The sequence below is a fragment of the Crocodylus siamensis genome, chromosome 1, assembly GCF_052110815.1.
Source record: "Crocodylus siamensis isolate JL-2025a chromosome 1, ASM5211081v1, whole genome shotgun sequence".
Lineage (NCBI taxonomy): Eukaryota > Metazoa > Chordata > Crocodylia > Crocodylidae > Crocodylus > Crocodylus siamensis.
Window position 1 is genome coordinate 259,283,955 of NC_143395.1, and position 16,161 is coordinate 259,300,115.

Sequence of the window (16,161 nt, forward strand, 5' to 3'; positions counted from 1 at the left end):
ATGAAGTCTGAGATGCTTATACCAAAACTCCCCATAATATGATAATGCAGTTGATTAGCCAGATCCCATTAGATTCTCTAATTAAAACGCAGTAAAATCTAAGGAGAATGCCAGGCAGAGCCAACAGGAACAAACTATCCAAGTTACCCTAACATGAGAAATAGTCCAATAATGTGCTGGCGTACCCACAGAAATGTGTTCTAAAACATGGCAACACTGCCTGTTTGCAAAAGGAGAAAATAAGGATTTGTTTGCACAGATGCTTGGAGAAAGGATGTTCATTGTTCTCATACAAATATATTGGTATTTGTACAAAGGCTATTCATGCAAAAACATGATAATGAATTATTTGCTAGTTGTCAGTTGTGCTTGCTATTTAAAATGTTATCACACAGCCAAGGGGGCAGAAATGAGACTGTGACAAAGAACCTTTTGCCCAACAAAGAGGGGATATTCAAAGATGAAGTTACTTTGTCAGCTGAAGTTTGTAGAAAGCATTAGTGAATACCACCAAATTATGAATCTATTTGCAAATGATTCTGATTTCCTTAATCTACAAACAAGAGGCCTACATGAATTGGTTAACATATTTAATAATTAACATCCTGTACATTTTTTCAAGTTCCATGTGTATAATTTTCGAAACCTGCCTAGCATGTGATTAAAACCTTTCATGCGTTGATGTTTCTACTGTTTCTGGCAATTAGCACTAACAGAGGTGGCAGCCTGAGAATCTTTGGTTGTTGTGAACAGCCTGGGTACTGCACTCCATGCTCTGGAAAGGACCAGACCTGTATTGGGAGTTGCCTTGTCCTCCCTAGAGTCTTGCCTAAAAGAAAGAGATAAACCTCAATACTGCTGAGAGCCACGGGCAGATCCAGAGGGGTGCATCAGTGTGACTGCATCAGCTTTTGGCTGTGCCATGCATGCACAGCATATGAGCTTACCAGCTGATCAGCGCAACCAGTGGCTGAAGTCACTACAGCGGAAAAGAGGGAACAAGATGCTAACACTCACCCCCTGAATGTGGAGCTGTGTAAAAGCAGGGGCTCTAGCCAGAGCTCACACTGATCAGTTGGTGAGCTCCTAGATGTAACTGCCTGCGAGCACTGGCTGGAGCCCACGCTGATTAGGCAGCAACCTCAGGACTTGCTGTGCAAGAGCAGTGCAACCAATGTCATGTGGCCACAGCCTTTGTCCCACCCTGGATCCCCAGGTGCTCAGAGCTGAGAGGTTTTTGCCTTCAGTTCAAATACTTGATGATCTCCCGAGGTCCCTTCCAGCCCTGATGTCTATGAAATCTATGTCTATGAAATACAAAGAAAGTAGGTGAGACAGGAACTGTGAGAGCAAAAGTGCAAATTGCTATTCCTTCTTGCATGGGCAAACACCTGAAGCTTGGCCCCTCACCCAGCCTGTGAATGGACTCCCTTTAGTTAGGATTGTGCTTAGCTGAATTAGCATAAATGTATCATCTTGTGTGTCCTATGTGTGCACCTTTACACCCTGCTAAGTGGGGTCAGACCTGATTCAGTGTTTTGTATTTTATGTTCCACTTGGCTAGCTTGCAATGAGGAGAGAAGCCTCCCCCATTTAACAGTGAAAATACCCTTTAGCTCAAATGAGCATCTATACAGCTATATTTATCTGCCTCATACAACTGACAAGTAACTGGAGTATTGCCCATGTAATGTCCTGGCACTGCATGTTTGTAATGGGGGCAGGCTCTGGCCTCCTCAATGCAAGTGGGAAGGGACTCTGGTCTGCAGTGCAAAAGGTGATTTGAAACCAGGTGGGCGACCACCTCCTAGTATGGCTGCTCCACCCTCTGCAGAGGGTGTATTGAAGTTGCTCATCACCTCTGACACCTCAAGAGCGATTTGATAGTGGAGTCAGTCATCAGGCATCTCCGAAGGCAGGGCTGGGGACTGCAGACTGCTGACTGTAGTGCACTTACTTTCTTATATTCCAAAAGGAAAGTCAGAGATTTTTTAGGCTTGCTCCTACCAATCTAGCAGTTTCTTTTTCTCTTTCCAGACACTAGCACATGCCCCTTTCTGGTAGGGATCTGGGGTCATGGCTTCCAACAGGCCTGTCCTGTATAAAAGACTGGAATGAGGATTACTTGAAGGCTGTCCCAAGAGCGTAGTCTGAACAGCCTTTCTTGTTCCACAAGGAGAAGTTTCAAGGAGGTGGAGCACCGTGAGAAGCCTGTTCTCTGCTTCACCTTTTCCAATGACTCTGTAATGCAAAAAGGTATACAAAGCAGTAGTCCTTAGAGATGCTGGGAAGTAGCCATGCAGACCCCAAACAGCAGGATAAAAAGGCAGGGATTTAAGTTGTGTGCGTGTGTGAGGCCCCTGCATGTAGACATTTCCTATTTCAAGTCTGCTCCTAGGCTTTGTCTGAAGGAGGGGAAGGTAGCGTCTCATGGCAGATGTAGTGCTACGGGTCATGCATGCCCAACACAACACGAAGCTCACCCTGGCTACTAAATGAGCTGTGGCTTCTGAATAGAGCATGGCTCTGTGCACCTTCAGCCAGTGCCAGGGACTAACTCGGTTGCTGGAAAGGAGTGCTCTACTACCCCTGCCGAGAAGCTTTGAGTGGGAAGGCTTTTCCTGTTGCCTCAGAAAACCCACAGCAAAACCACAAGGTGTTGCTTCCAAGGCTTGTTAGCTGCAATGTGCTACAAATCTCTGAGTGGCGAAATAAGCCTCAGCTAAGCAGTGCAAAATTTGCTGATTGCCTGAGTTTTGACTCTGCTTCCTGTGGTTTCCTATGTGGAAGTCAGTGCCAAGTACCTAGTGTGCTGTGAATTCACACCTTGTGAAGGAGGTTCACCTCCTTGTGCCAATAAGCTCTCAGTTTGAGTTCATGTTTGCATGAAACAAACCAGCTGGGGGCAAACACTGCAAGTAGAGCTGTGGGCTGTGTCTTGGTTTGCCATGATTCTTAGGGCCTCACTTACATCCCCCCCCAAAAGCCTCTCCTATAACTCAGCTTCATTTTGGAAGTGAGGATGGGCACTGGCATGTGTGCAGTCAGCTCAGGGGCCAGGCCTGACTTTTGCTGCCCGGGCAAGATTGCTTGGTACAACTAGGAAAAGCAGGTTAGAGCAATCTTGCAAAGGCTATGCGTTTCTTTGATTATAATGAAGAGTACAGCCGTCTCCAAAAATAGCCACCTCAGGCTTGCTGTAGTTTCCCAGCTTAAGCACCAGAAGACCTTGCCTGGATTCTGTCTGCACTGGGACAATTTGCAGGCAGCTCTATCATCAGGATTCCCTCTATTACTCCAAGGTCCAACCTCGGTTCTCTGTTAGGCAGATGAGTAGCACTCAAGTGAGGCATGTAAGTGATATTTCAAGCCACTGATGCAGATTTTGGTTCCTGCTTCCTTACATGGCTCCCCTTGTCCTCCTCAGAAACATCCACTCTGGCCACTGTACCGGTCTTATTCTGTCTTGGAAAGTGTACACCCAGGACAAGAGCAGTGGGCTCTACTTGGCCACACGGGGGAGAGGGGGGCAGACTGGCCTCAACCTGGCCCCTCAGAGGAAGGGGGTTTTACCCAGCCCCTTGGAAGGTGGGGAAGGGGGCTTGACCTGGCCCCAACCTAGACTGCAGAGGGGAGTAGCATGGCCCAGCCCTGATCCAGATGCAGGGAGAAGAAAGTCATGGCACTGCCCTGATCGAGCTGTGGAGGGGAAGAGGCTGTGGCCTTGTTTCAATCCAGCCGGGGGGGGGCATGCCTCTGTCCTGACCCAGCTGTGGAGTTTAGGAATTTGGGAGAGGGGAGAGTGGCTGTATTAATGGCCACTGCTCCCCCATTGCCAGATTTCCAGACCCGTGGGAAGACCCATGGGCCAGATGTAATAGTTTTGTGGCCTGCATTTGGACCACAGGCCAGAGGCTGAGCTCTCCTAATGTGGGCTCAAATCCCTGTTGTGTGAAGGCGAGCAAGATGAAGACCAGGTCTCCCATGCCTTGGACAAGTGCCCTAACCAGTAGGCTATTGGGCTAAATGGTGGAAGGCAGCTCCTCTGTTCTTTGTGACTTACACACTTTCCCAGCAGACGTAAGTTCTGAAAGCAGCATAAATGTCCTGAAAGGTTTCTTTGGGGATAAATATTTTCTGTCCAAAGACATCTTTGAATAACAGTTCCAGCCTCCAGGAAGAGTAAATCAAATTTAGGATCAGATCCTGGAGTCCATCTGCCAAGGGTCTTCAGCAAGAGCTGAGCACATCTGAATTTTGTAGGACTGGATCTTATATAATTGTATCACAAGCTCAGCATGGGTTGGTGTTTGGTATGTGGGGTAGGGATGAAGGTTTCCCAATGATTTGAGCTCATCTGTGTCACCAAACTGTGTTGTCTTCAAACGCTGATGTGAAGAGGCAAGTTAGCTGGCACCCTGCTGTCTAGAACTGGCTGGTCTGTGAGATTTTATGGAAATCATGTCAGCTAGTGAAAATAATTAAATTTGTTGCTGCCTTGGTGACCAGGGTTGCCTAGTCAGTTGTGGTTGCTTGTGTGCCTGCTAACTCAACTCTTCAAAAAAGTCTCTGTTTGTATTGTACAGCAGCACTTCTATTTCCATTAATGTTAAGTCACGGAGCTTAATATCTTGCAGCTTTTCCTTGCCTGTGGGACTATTCCCACCATTGTGATCCTTGCTCCTTTGCTTTCCTCTACTCCAGCAGAAGCAAAACTCCAACAGAATGCACTTAAGCCCAAAGGGACTTTTCAGGACGTTCATGCCGATTTTCGAGATGAAGTCCTCTGGGAAGGTGTGTAACCTCCCCGTTGCGAAAGAGCAGAACCAATTTAGAGGTGTCTCCCCACCAGGCCATGCAAACACTTTATCAGCACCTCATGGACCTGTACTGAAGACCACAGAAGGATCAAGACAGACCAGAAGAGCACAGTTTCCCCTGTCGCTCTCCAAGCAAACATTATTGCCCAAACCATGAGCGAAGTCTCTGTGCTGTATCCAAAAAGACAGCCAGACTGACAAGTGTCCAGGAAACCAATGTCATCCAGATGCACCTATTGAGTGACCACCCATTTGATTTCATAGACATTAGGGCTGGAAGGGACCTTGGGAGATTATCAAGGCCAGCCCCTCGCCCCAGGGGCAGGAAGTCAGCTGGGGTCAAAGGATCCCAGTGAGATAAGCGTCCAAACGTTTCTTGATGACCTTCCCCAAAAGGGGAGGTTGGAGACATAGTGGTAACTGGCTGGGGAATCAGCTTTTTTGTTCCTCCCTGGTCTTTCTCCATAGAGCAGAACAACTTGGCTCCAGTTTGACATAGCCAAGTGATTTCAGCGGCATCTCAGCAGCAGGGGTCTTTGCCTGCATCCGCTCTTCGGCCAGGCAGCTGGGAGCTGTACCCACACCACTGCTACTTTCCTCAGCCCCCACTTCTGGCGCAGTGATATGGGCACAGCTTCCAGTTGGTGGGAAGCTGCACCAGGCCCCAGACAGGAGAGAGTTGTTTCGTCGCTGCCACTGCGTCTCCCCGTATCCCCTGCCCACCTCTCCTCCTAGCTGCAGTGCCACCCCGCACTGGCTAGAAACTGCACCTGAGCCACAGCCAGAGAATCGGGGACTAGGGAAAGCTGCGGTGGTATGGACACAGCTTCCAGCTGCCCAGCCCTGCAGCAGCTCCTTGCAGCCTTGCCCTGGCATGGGAACAGGCACGGGCAAAACCCTCTGGCTTCTCGGGCTGGATTCAGTGGCCAGATTCAGGCAGCAGGTGGTGGCAGACCAGAGGTACCCTGGTCTAGGCCCAATACCTGGATTTTTTCTCTTCTCTGGTTAAAACTAGCCCTCTACTAATCCCTGGCATCCCTGTCCCACTGGAATGTAGCTATTCCCACACAGCAAAGGTCACAGGGAGCCCGCTTCCCTGAGAGCCAAGATAGGTCAGACTAATGGGTCAGGGGTTTTTTTTAAAGCCTCCCTCAAAGGTACTGGGTGCTGGCTGCAGCCCTGGCTAGGGACTGGGGCTGGGCTTCGCTAGTGCTCCTGCTGGGACAGAAAACTGGAGGGTCTTGGCTAGAAGGTCTTGCCTTTCCATTCAGGGTCAGCCCTGTTGCCATGTTTGGGGCCAGGAAAAAATTTTACCCATGGTCTGATTGGTCCAGACTGTGGGGGTTTTGCCTTCCTCTGCAGCAGGGGATACAACTCTTTTCCTGGGATCTCTTGAGCATATATTAACAACCTTTTACAGAAGCAGGATGTTGGCTGCCATGGTCCCTGTGCTTTCCCTGGGGCAGGTTAGGATGTTGTGTGTTGTGTTGTGTTAGGGTTGACAGCAGTTTTACTAAGAGGTAAGATGATGGTTGTATGGGATGGTTTATGAAGGGCTGATCTTGCCTCAGGCAGGGAGCTGGACTAGATGACCTCTGGAGATCCCTTCCAGCCCGACTTCTCTATGACTCTAATGATACTTGTGAACACAACTCCTGACACAAAACTAAGTCGCTAGGGTTTGATGAAAGTTCAGCCAGAGGTGGGGGCATTTTGAAACAACCTTTCCAACCTCTCTTATGCCTTGGGGGAAAAAAAAACATTAATTAGGGAAAAAAAGCATTAGTCAGGGCCAGACTATGAACTTTGCCTCTATGTGTAACTCCCATAAACATCACTGCAGGATCATGAATGCAGCTTAAGAGCAGATGAGGACCTTTCTACCTTGCAAGACCCATGTAAACCATTTATTTGTCCATCTTCAGCCTGCTCTGCTGTGCTCCTGGGCAAATCCGTTCTGTCTTTTGAGCAGTGCCTGGCTGCTCTCTCGCTGTCTCTCCCAGCATGACCCTTATTCCTACTGAACATCATTGCTTGAAGTTTTCAGGAGGTGGGGGCCTTTACAAATGATCGGAATGACTTTTGTTAAAAGCCCACAGGTGCATTGCTTTGAAATTGTGTCGGCAGTGAACACATTTTTTGCTGTATAAAATCCTTAATAAATCCTTCTTTTAGCAGAAAGTGTCTGCTAAGTGGGAAATCTTTTGATTTGGTCAGAGGGAGGGAGTTTGGTGTCAATACGACTGCCACTTGCCCCCCCCCCCGCAACCTTTCCCCTGCTGCCAATTTTAATTACTAGGGGCAACAAAAAATCTTGATTTTGGGCATAGGTAAAGGAAGCAGAGCAGCAAGCAGTGTTAACTCCCTCCACACTGAAACAGGAGTGTAGGCAGCCACAGAGACTCCAAAAGCTGCAGCAATGGGGCTGACAGGCTGAATTCAGCCTGTGGAGGTGGGTGGTTCATCTGAGATGACCCACGGACTACAGATATTTCCCGCTCCCCCACTTTTGGTTAGTTTTCTTCCAGGAGTGTTGGTAATTTGAGTGGATCAAGGCCTACATTATCCAAGGGGTTTGTTTTCCCATGCTAATAATGGCTGGCAAGCAAGGAAGTACAAGTACTGCAAAAGATAATCTGTAAACTTGCTTTTATTGGGAACAGAATCCAACATTTCTCAGCATCTCAGCCCCAGATATGCCATAGCTTGGTTACATTGTTCATATATATATGGTTAAAAAAAGAAAATGAAATGCTACTGTGACCTTTCTCCTGAGTTCAGCTGTTGTGAAAGTGACACAAGTAGAGGTAGGACAGTTGTACTCATTATTTGGAAAGAAATTTCTTTGAGTAAGTTTGCGGCAGTGGACGCTATGGCTATGAGGTGCTATGCAGGAAAGAATGAAAATCTCCAATTCTGAGTATCAGACAGACACAGGACAAGTCAAGGGGAAATGATAGCAGTCTTCTGTCGATGGTATATAACATAGGGAAATGCATTAAAAGAGCATTTAGGTTTTAGTTGCAGGCTCAGAGGGCAGAAGATGACAGAATGGTGGTAGCCTGTGCAACCTTGATTCAGTGCCCTCGTCTCATGCCACAGTGCACAGGCCGCCTGCTCAGTTCTGGTTCCTTGCACCACAAGAGTTCCTGGCTGCAGGAAGGAGCCTTGTGTCCAATGTCATGATGGGCGAGTGTGAACATGCTTAGTACTGAGAGACTCTTCAGAGTCTTTGACTGCCATGCTTTAGCCATGCCAGCTCAATGGGCAGCTGAACTCAACTCTGTTTCTCCTGAGCCTGCATCAAATAAAGTTGCCAAAGACTAAAAACATACGCATATTTGGCTCCAGATCTTCCAGGAGACAGCAAAATGCATATCCCCACTACAAGGGTAGCCCCAGTGCCGGAACCAAGTCCTTGCTCTAAAACAGAAAGATGCTAAAACTTTTGAAACGGTTCCAAGGCGGTCGTTTTCCATGGCTTCATGCTGAAAAATGGCATGACTGATACTTGCTGATGTTCTGAACCTGAAGCAGACACCTGCTATGGTACATTGCAGCCCCAGTGGTTATAATGTAACAAGACACCTGCAAACAGGATCTTAGAACAGGATGAAATGTATCAGGCATTGCTACCTACGCCAGCTATATTTACACATTCACACAAAAAAGATTAATCATCCCATAAATAAATAAATAATCCGCATTTCCCACCCCCATCTACCTTCTATCCTACTAACTACCTTAGACACCATCATGGAGAAATCCTAGAGAGAAACAGAAAAAGGTTGCCTTCCTATAAATGCTTTGAACTGGCTTATAGGTATCATAGAGGATAGCAACTCTTTGAAATGCTATCATAGGAATCTGATTCTTTATTAAATTGTATAGGACAGCTTGAGGCATCCATAAGTCAAAGCTCCAGCTGAGAGTAGCTGCCCATAAAGTTAGCATTGCTAAGGCATTCAGTCACCACAAAAGGGAGCAATGTGGCGAGGCTGAATGACCAGATACCGTTTTAAACCCTGATTGACAGGGGATGGTATGGTAGGGGTGGCATGAGCAGTCTCTGTGTGTGGCATCCAGCTGACTGGGGAGGGGACAGGCAGCACAGCAGCAGATAGGGCAGGGAGCACAGGCCTGGGAGTAGAAAACAGAGCAGCAGTCTGGGCAGGAGAAGGGGATCGGATGAGCCCTCAGGGAGGGTGTGGGGTTAATTCACGGCATGCCTGCCAAAAAGGTTGGCCCCTCACTAGGCTATGGCATGAATCCAGAGTGGGACATGATCCCTGGAGCCTTCATGAGATGATTTCACTGTTCTGCCACTGGACCCCCACCAAAAACACCTCTAGCAAGGCAATCCATTTCTTTTATATTCTGTGTGAGTTTTCCATAAGCTGCCCAAGGACATTGCTGAACTTCTTCTCTACTCTAACCACAAAGAACTTCCCTCGGCACTGACACTTAGCTCATGCTGAGAGCGGGGCCTACTCTGCGTTGGCGCTGGATGTACTAGCAATGTGAGAGTTAGAGGGGGTGCACTGAAGCTCGCCACCTTCAGGGGGACATTTGCAAGTCTCCGCATCTCTTTGGATGGTATTTCCAGCAACTACAAAACTGTAATCCTCGATGGGACAGATGCATTGAGGGCAGCCATCAGCCACTCCTCCTGTTTTCTTGCATGTGGGAGAAACCGTAGGGCAAAGCGAGGTGCAGGAAATATTCCCGGGAGAAACACAGGTGCACTTCGTGGTGGCAAAGTCTATGTAGTAAGACTTTCCCAGGGGAATCTTTCCATCTTTAAAGCCTTGCATGTTGCATTCAAACTCCTGGTAGTCAGGGCAGGAACACGTAGGGATGCAGGTTGCGCAGCACTTGTTCTTGGACGCCACCGCGATATGTTGCTTTGGACATGTCTTGCATTTTACAAGATCACAGCTGGGTTTTAAGGGTTTACAGGCAGCCTCATGTAGAAGAAAGCAGGTCAGTAACAGGTATGGCAAGTGTGTAGGCTTCATTTTTCTGGTGAGAGATGGGAGGAGAATACTTACTGCTGTCATGACTGGCTCAAACACTTGAATCAGGACCACCCACTCAGGAATGTACTCGCACTGTAGTAAATCTAGCTGTGAGACTGTGGTCCTGCAACTATTTGGCCAGTATACCATGAAACAGTCACCTTTGAGTGGGTGGTCTCCAATGTATTACTGTCAGTGCTATTTGTAACCCGCCAAGCCTATGGCCTCCCTGTGCTAGGCCCTGTATGTAGAGTCCTCCACCGAAGAGTTACAATCTCTCTGGCAGTTGAGATGTAGGCTCGTCTATTCTTCCCTGTCAAACCTGTGTTGGGCTTCTGGGGTTTTCTCATGACCTCCTAAAGAGAGAACTTGAGTGACTGGGCACTGAATGTAGCCTAGGCTAAGTCCACGGACTGCCACAGGGTTTAGTTTTAGGCAGCCTTGTCACCTAGTGCAATCCACAGCCCTGAGTGAAGTGTCTGGGCTCCCTATACAATGCATAGTGAATGGAAGGCACCTAGGAATTGGATCCACAAATGCCAGAGCAATGAGTGGGCTGCTGAGTAAACCAGCTAACAGGCAATGCTGAGAGAGATGCGTCTTGAGTTATTTTAGAGGCTTTGGTGTCTTACTTCAGGCTCTGGGCTCCTATTTCTGAGATTCAGTCCCCTGGACTGAGGTATGCTTTGCTATGCCTCTCATAAGCCGTGGTGAGGACACTACCCTGGGAGCAGGTAGGCCCCAAATGCAAAGCCCTAACCCCAGGACTGGTTGTGCATTTTTTTTTCAATTAATGCAAAATGCATAAGCAGGCCCTAGAACAGGGACCAGAATCTAGGACTCCCACGGGAAGGCGCTCCCCACAAAGCTACAGCCAGGCTCTCTCTCTGTAGCTCTGGGCATCTTGCGTTCCTCACTGCAGTAGTCCATCTTCAGTGGGAGAGTGCTCCTACCCAGGACTTGTTTATGGTTTGGGGCTTGGCATATTTGGTGTTGGATGCCCTTGGACTAAAGAGAGCCCAGGTCTCTCACTTCCTGGGCTAGCACTTTGGGCTACTATGTAAATAGTGTATGCCAGCAGCATGACAATATGTTTCTTGTGCAAGTACTAAATTCATGACTGTCAGTGTGTGGCAGAAGCGCTCAGAGTAGAGGTAAAGCCAATCATCCTTATGTGTGAGATAGGTGCCAAGCAGCGTTCCCCCTAAGCTGCGTGGCACATGCAGCCACGCCTGGCAGCGTGGCATGAGTGCGCCTGTGCAGCTGCACACACCATGCAGCTTAGGGAGAACACTGGTGCCAAGATGCTCATCCCTGCCTAGATCGCAACAGTTTTGGGAATAACCGAGGCACCTAACAAGTTAGGCAAGGGCTTTGAGGACCCTGGTCTTGGATCTGGGTGCCTAAATTCTATCTAAGTCCTTTTGTGGGCCTGGGCCCTAGTTGCTAAGTACTGTCAGGATTTAGGCAGAATTGGGGATGCCCAGGAGCAGACCTATCAGCACCCAGGGAACACAGCCAAGGAAAATGCCTACAGGATCTAGGGGTCTGTGGCAGCTGAATGATGATTCAGAGGATCTAAATGTTAGACATGGAGTATGTCAATGCCTGCCTGCTATGCAGTATAGAAAATGCCAAGTTAACTTTAAATGAGAAAACCGGGATACTTGTAGCTAAGTAGCCATGCTCACACAGCACTTAGTTAATGTAGTTAGATGAGGAATAGGGTAAATTGGCCCAAGCACAGCCCCCTGCTAGCATGGTTGGGCTATGCCTAGTACCCAAGGTAACTTATTTAAAGTTAGCTGGTATCTCTGTTTGACCTTGCAGTCTGCAGCATAGTCATGGTTTTTCACACCAATAGGGACAATTAGTGGGGACTTACTAATAGGATGAGAGGAACAAAAGATGGGAGGCCTTCTAGACCCTCAAATCCAGGAAGGCATAGCAAGGCATACCTCAGTCCAGGGGACTGGATCTCAGAAATAAGAAATCTAAAGTAGGATGCTGAAGTAGGATGCTGAAACCCCTAAGATAACTCAAGACACATCTGTCTCAGCATTTTCTGTTAGCTGGCTTATGCAGCAGGCCACTTGGTGTGCTGACATTTGTGGATCCAATTCTTAGGTACCTTACTTTTCCCATGCATCATATAGGAAACCTACATGTATACTTACAATTGCAAACAAGCATTAAGCAAAGGAATCCACTTCAAACCCTCACTCCAGCTGCAAGCAACACTAGCTCAAACACTAAGAATTCCCTATAACATACCACAGGTTAAAGCAAGGGAGACAAGGACACACCTAAGTCTTTTGGGGAAGCTAACCACCTGCCCCCCCACTCCCTCTCTGAAGAGCTACATCTGGGTGTACCACGAATTCACTTAGTGGTCATGAGTAAATCAGTGATTCCCTAAGCTTCAGCTTCCTCATCTATCAAACCAGGGCATTTACTTACCTACCTGCTTCACAGGAGTGATCTAGGGATCAGTGTCTGCACAGTGCTTGGAAATGTTGCTTAGTGTACAACCATAAGGTGCTGGGATATTCTGCTGATGGGCACAGTCTAGGCACAACCTGTAGAGAACAGAACATCCCCTTGTTCATTCAGTCATAAAAGTTTTTCTGGTGCTTTTAACTCATGTAGCACTGCCTGCTTCAACAAAGCATAATCTTATTGCACTCATAGATCTTAGAGCCTGACTAGATGATTCCTGTGGGCCTTTTTGACCTCCTCCATAACACAGACCATAGCATTTCATTAAGGTACCCCAATAGCTTGTACTTGAGGGACTCAACCAGCCTTGAGGACACCAAGAGATGGAGAATCCAACTCCCTTGGTAGTCTTTTTCAGTGGTTAATTACCCTCACTTATACAAATACGTGCTTCATTTTTCATTTGAGTCTGTCTGATTTTACTGTACAACCTTTGGTGTTTGCCTTTCTTTGCTGCATTACAGGGTCCTTCACTCCCCAATATTTTCCCTTTATGCAGATACCAGTAAACTGTACTCAGTCACCTTCTGCTCTTACGAGAAGCAGATCGAGCTCTCCAAATCTGTCACAATAGAGAATATTTTTCATCCCATGAATTATTTTTATGGCTCTTTTCAGCAACCTCTATAATATTTCATCAGCCTTTCTAAAATTGGAGCACCAGATTTGGATCCAGTCTTTAGTATTGGCTTCATTAATGCTATAGACAGAGGTAAAACCATCTGCTCCTACTCACTACTCCCCTACCTGTGCAGCTATGAATCATGCTATGCTTTTGGCACAATATCATGCTGGGAACTTGTGTCAAGTACATCACTACCGCTAGAATCTACCTAGAGTCAGGACATCCCAAGATCCGGTAAAGAGTGGTTTGTTCCTACACATATGACTTGGCATTTGGCTATATTCAAATACATTTGGTTTGAAAGGGTTTCACTTACCAAATAACCCCAATCACTCTATAGCAATGGTTTTCAACCTTTGGTTCGCAAGAGATGATTATGATCACTCAAAAGTATGTGAATACCCACACTTACAATTCAAAGGGGTCCGCACCTCCATTTGAAATTTCTAAAGGTGTCTGCAAATGAAAAAAGGTTGAAAACTACTGCTCTATATGGTTGTCCCAGCATTGTCAACTCTCACATTTTTATCCTAGGTTTCATGTTATTTGGTGGATTCCTTAAAACTCCTGCCCCTAAAGTCATGTGAATACCTGAGAATTTCATCTTACATTTTACAAAATGAAAGTTTCTAGGTTTCACAGTTGCAGGGGGGAAGCTTGAAAACACAAGCAAGTGCATCCTTAATGGCTAAAAATGAAATAGCAAATGAGGAAAACCCTGAAAGTATTTTTTTAGGGGCCTCATGATTTTTCAGCCAGGCTTATGACTTCTGAAGGCTTGGATTGATAATCCCTCTGCTAGGCCATCACTGTTATTTAGCCAGTCTTTTGTGTCATTCACAAAGTGTCATCAGTAGTGACTTCACCTCTACTTCTAAATCACTGATTAATATGCTGACTAGCCTAGAACTGACTGCCCAGGAAAACCTAATAGAAATACTGCCATTCACTCATGATTCCTCACATACAATCCCTCTTTGATCTCTCTCAGTTGACCAGGTCTTCATCCACTTACTGCATGCTTTTTGATGTTGCATTATGTCACATTTTTAACCTGCAAGTTGTTGAGTACCAAGTCAAAAGCTGTACATCTACACAGTAACCTGTAATGTCTTGTGCAACCTCTACAGCCAAACATACTACTCAACAAGCAACAGGTTTATTAGACAAAGCCTATTTTACAAACAATGGAATATTACACAGGGATGAATTTCCTGCTCAGGTTGGTCCCTTGAGTTAAAGACATCATTCAATCAGATTATAAACAAGGTTGAATTACCTGAATAGTCTTGTTGGATGCCCAAATGTGACAGATAGCCTGGCCCAGAAGCAGTGATGCCTTTTTAGCTGTTTGCCCAGAGTGCCCACACCCTTCCAGCTGCAAGGCCAGCTTTTATATGCAATGGCTCTCTGACTCATGATGACAAACTAAGGGGTGGGGGTACCTTTGTAATGCTAAAATGGGTGGAGCCAGCAAGATTGTTATCATACTAATGGCTTTGGCTCAGTCCTGTATCTCCCTTGATGATCTGCAGTTTGGGCAGTATATTCTAGATCCTGGTGCAACTTTCTCCCTCTTTTTAATCTTTGGCTGAAGTTATTTAAGGCAGGAAGACTAGCAGCCTGCTAAGCACAGGGGCTATAATTTAAATGGTGCTTTCCATCCACCAGGTTGTCCTGTATAACAAATGCACAGCCCTTGTGAAATGCCACTAGCTCTGGATCCTGATAATACGCGCACCAGCTGGGCTCAGCTTTTCCTTGGAAATTATGCAAGGGATTGATCAGATTTGTTCTTAGGGCTGGCCTGCGTGGAAAGCTCAGGCAACTCAACCCACAGTGGGAAGTCAACATGTATAGATGAAAGCAGGTTCACCCTTTTTGGATGCTCAGGATTAAGGTACAGCAAAGCAAGCCACATTATGCAGGGCTCACCCGTTTTAGTTTATGTTGATTCACTTGCAGTTTTGCCTGGGGGGGAAAGGGATGGGAAGGGACAAATCTTTGCAGATAGGTCTTCAGTCACTGCCAGTATTCACTTTCCAGCTCTGAAATGCAGTGTCTCCATCATCAGCACCTGGGTCTGACCTACCACTCACTTTCCACCTAAAATGTATTTCCACGGTAGCAAACAACAAACATATCCAGCTCCCTGTTGCAGTTCCCTTATGATGGCTCTGTAGTACTGCATTGCAAAGAATTTATCTTTCCAAACAGAACCCACAGTGTTCAATGAAATTAGAGTGGAGGCTGTCAAAACTCTTCCAGCCACAGCTTCCCATCACAGCTCCCTTCTCAGTTTCTGGATGCAATCAAGTGGTGGTGTATGCCCCTCCTTGGAGACCTCTTTCATAGATTTCATAGACATTAGAGCTGGAAGGGACCTCCGAAGATCATCGAGTCTAGTCCCCAACCTGAAACCCCCCACTTCTGCATTTCACAAGGCAGTTAACATACACCTCTCTGTGTGTGATCCTGCAGTGCGCTGTGTTATCATAAAGGTGAGTAACCTCATTTGTGTCAGCCATCCCTTAAAACAGGTGCTTTCCATGGAGAAGTAAGTACAAGACTGGGCCTGCTGAAAGGGTTGCCCTAGACCCTGATGCTATAGACCCTTACACACATTCTCCATTTGGCCTCGTGAGGACACAGTGCCACAGAGATGAGCATTGATGGAACGGGGCCCACATGGCCATTTGAAAACAAACATCTCATTTACTTTCTTAGTCATGATCTTACCAGGGTCCCAATTAACATTTAGCCTCCCTGATGGGGGAGGAGATGGGGCACCACAAAAGAAAAAGAAAAGAAAAATGAAAAGAAAAATGCACATAGTCTTTTTCTCCCTTTTAAAGCTTAAATACCCATGCCAGATTGCTCTGTGGCTGCTGCCATCCCTGTGACATTTTAAGTATGCTCCTACCTAAATGCTGCCTCAAAGGTTCAAACCCTGGATTGGTCAAGGGGGAAAAAAAAGGTGCAAGTCACAAGGCAGTGAGGGTTCACTGTGCAATTGCAGTGATTACTCACCTGTGCCTGGCTGAGGATTTACCTAGGGGCCCGTGGTTGTCAGCAGTGGAAGAGAGTACGTATGCAGCATTACGGAAAAAAAATCCTCTTCCAGCTGCCAAACTTGTTTGTAATCCTTTCCCTCCCCCACCCTAACAACTTCCTTGATCTGCTCTCCTGGGTGCCACAT

At 46.8% G+C, this 16,161-nt stretch overlaps 1 long non-coding RNA gene across 1 annotated transcript; it reads right to left on the bottom strand.

Annotated features, from left to right (window-relative positions):
- Positions 1-7,524: 7,524 nt before the first annotated feature.
- Positions 7,525-16,062, bottom strand: LOC149874423 (uncharacterized). The gene is made up of 3 exons (XR_016439940.1): positions 15,993-16,062; positions 12,303-12,417; positions 7,525-9,842 (listed from the first exon to the last, which is right to left on the bottom strand). It is a non-coding gene; the product is annotated as an uncharacterized LOC149874423 (long non-coding RNA).
- Positions 16,063-16,161: the final 99 nt, after the last annotated feature.